The following is a 3520-nucleotide window of genomic DNA, read 5'->3' as shown; positions in this document are numbered from 1 at the left end:
AAAGACCTCCCTCTTTCTTATTCATTTATGTATCTTAAGGGCCTCAAAGAGTTTCTGGAACCTAGTAGGTGCATACTTCAATATTATTTTATATGAAAGAAATATAGAAATTGGCTTTAAAGCATGCTTTAAGGTACTATTATATTCTCATTCTGCCTTTTTAAAAATTGACTAATATACAGAATAAATCCCATTTCAAATAGAGAAAATTTAATATAGAGAAATATGACAAATAATTTAGTTTAAAGAAGAAAAAAGGAATAGTGAGAATAAATGGTGGAATATGAAGAAAAATGCAGCAATCCCAGAGATTTGAAGCAGCTAAAGCCCCCAGGTTGAAAGCCACAAGCCCAAACCAGCTGCTGTATTTCTATGGAGATGCAGAAGAGGTGCTGTGTCAACCAATGTGACAATTGCCAACAGTATTGCATTTGCTGGGCTGCTGGATTCCAGAATCTCCCAACTACTACTGCTTCTTCAACAACTTTCAGCAGCTACCTTGATGCTCAAGCCAGTATCAGAAAGATACTCTCCTGTGTCTGTCTCCTTATGTCCTCCTGACAGAATGAAACAAATTATCTGAAAAGAGAGCTTGAGAATTGCAATTGGCAAACTTTGTGGTAGAATAGAGAAGGGTTTACATGGGACTGGGAGATGACGGAAAATAGCCTTCCCAGTAGCCATCTACTTCTAGCAATTAAAACCAAGTTTTTCTTTTGGCCTATATAAGGCCAATTAATTATGGGGAATTTTACGCGATAGTTATATTTTTACTATCATTTTCTTTTATGATCTAAATAAAAGTATATTAATGAATGACATTTAAAGGCATGAACTATTTTAACAGTGTGAAATCTCTATCATCATTTTATTGATGCCAAACAATGAATTTCACTTGTTTTCTTGAATTAGTTGCAAAATGTGCCACCTTTTAATTAATCTCTTCATTACTATTTTTCTGTTTTATAATCTTGTATTAGCATTATATAATATGCTACAGGCCATCAACTTTTTTGATTATTTAAAGAGTTTAAATTATCCACCATAGACAAGATTTGGAAACAACCTAAATAGCCATCAGTGGTTAAACACATTTTTTAATGTGATACATATTAACACAATTGAATATTATTCAACCTTACAAAAGAAAGAAATCCTGCCACATGGAACAATATAGATGAACCTGGAAGACATCATACTAAGTGAAATAATCATTCACAGAAGGATAAATACTGAATGATTCTACTTATATAAAGTACCTACAATAGTTAATCTGGTAAGAAGAGAGTAAAATGGTGGTGGCCAGGACTTGGGGAAGAGGGGAATGGAGAGTTTTTGTTCAATATGTATAAAGTTTCAGTTATGCAAGATTAATAAGTTCTAGAGAACTGCTCTACAACATAGTGCCTATAGTTAACAACACTGTATTGCACACTTAAAATTTATTAGGAAGATAAATCTTGTGTTAAAGAGTCTGACCACAAAAAACACACCACGCACTAAGGTGAGCACAAGGAAACTTTTGAAGGTGACGAATATACTTTGGATATGTTTATTTTCTTGATTATAGTGATAATTTTATGGGTGTCAAACTCACAAAATTCCATACATTAAATATGAACAGTTTTTCTTTATCAATTATACAGCACTTTTTTCTTCACCAATCACATTACAGATTATACTTTCTAAGTATGGTAAACATACTTGGATGTTTCCTTTCCTGAGATGTGTAGAAACAAAAACCTATTTTCTCACTAAGCAGAAGTGATATTCACGTGGAAACACTAACATTATAAGCATGCATATCAGAAAACAGATTTATGCATATTGAATATTTATAAACTTTATTATATGCAGCTTTCTTGCCAACCCTCTAATCCCCTCTACAAAATCAAAAGCCTCCTATATCCTTTACCTGAATGAAATATAAAATCAAAAATGAAAGATGAAGTTATCCTGAAGCAATGTCACCTTAAAAACATGATTATTCATGATAGTAGTAATTCAAATCACCTGAAAAGGTCAAAATCTGGAGCTAAACCAAGTACATGTTTGTAAGCAAATACTACAATAAAGACTATTTAATTTGATAGCCTGGAAGTCTATCCCCCATAAAATATAACTGTGTGAAACAAGAATCAAAACTAGATACTAAGATCACCAAGGAATTCATCAACCATTATTTTCAGATATTACTTATTATACACATTGTTGTTCTATCTTTTAAAAAAGTTACTAATTCTCCATTAACATTAGATAACATTAATTGTTGCAACTTGGGATTATAACACTTTATTCTAATTTTGTAGGTAATTGATCTGATCCCATTTGTAATCAATCTTAACATAAGTCTGCATCAAGAGACCATGGAAGAAAAAAATGAATAAAAACAATAGCAAAAGAAAGCAGAAAAATAATGACCTAGTAAGAAAAGAAAATGTTCCTGGCACTCTAAAAAACAAGGGTATGTAGCAGGCTTTTGCCAGATTTACCCTAAACCCTGCCTTTTTCCCCCATTTCTGCAATTCCCCAGGACCTGCCCTTCCTTCTTCCCCAGGCATCCATCAGGAGTTAGCTCAATCCAAATTTTTGTGACAGTGTAGCAGCCAACTAACCCCACCATGCCTGATAAGACCATATGATTAGTCATCACCCAGTTGGCAACCCCTCTAGGTATCCATTCCCTATACTCTATCCCCTACTATTCTGTCATTTCTCTTCCCTCACCTAGCTCGATACTCCCTATTTCTCTTTCTGGAATACTTGGCTTGCTTTCTTTGCTTGTATAAACATCCTATATTCTAAACCATTTTTGAAGACTCTCACCTTTAACTGAAAATTGATTGTATTCTCATTATATCACTTCTCTTGCACCCTGGACTATGCTCATTATCCTATATGCGGCATTGCTGCCTTGGTATTAATAACTTCCTGCAAAAATTCTTACTTTTGGAATCAGGGCTTTACGATGTTTTACCTGTTTCTCCTCTAAGTTTTCTATGGACATTTTAATGCCCCTTTTTACTTAGGAGCCAATTGACTGCTTTTTTGTTTTTGTTGTTCTTTTTTTCTTTCCATTCCAAGTTATCTCCATCATTCCTATTTTCCTAATTTATAATGTTGATAATTAAACTGTTCACGTTGGTGTTACTGAAAGTGTGATTTCCAGTCAAAAAACTATAATTGGAACACCGTGAGATAAACACAGAAATTTAGAGTAAGATATTAGAAACCTTAAAACTGCAGCATCCATGCCCATAATCATTTTCTCAATTAATTTGTTTAGTTTTTAGCAAAAGCACTGCTCTGCAACAAATCTGAAATTAAAGAAAAAGCTCCTCTTCCTCTTTCATGTGCTTTGAGAAACACTGTTATAGATTAGTTCTTTGCCTCATCATTTTTGAATACTTATTTCAACTCTATTTAAAACTTTGAAGTTTCTGCATCTCATGCATTTATCAGTTTTAAAAGTTCAACTTGTACAATATTATATTGAGATTTTCTGTTATTTGACCATAAT

This window comes from Propithecus coquereli, unplaced genomic scaffold, assembly GCF_000956105.1.
Source record: "Propithecus coquereli isolate 6110/MARCELLA unplaced genomic scaffold, Pcoq_1.0 Scaffold394, whole genome shotgun sequence".
NCBI lineage: Eukaryota > Metazoa > Chordata > Mammalia > Primates > Indriidae > Propithecus > Propithecus coquereli.
The sequence above is the reverse complement of the archived record's forward strand: the minus strand, read 5'-3'. Positions refer to the sequence as shown.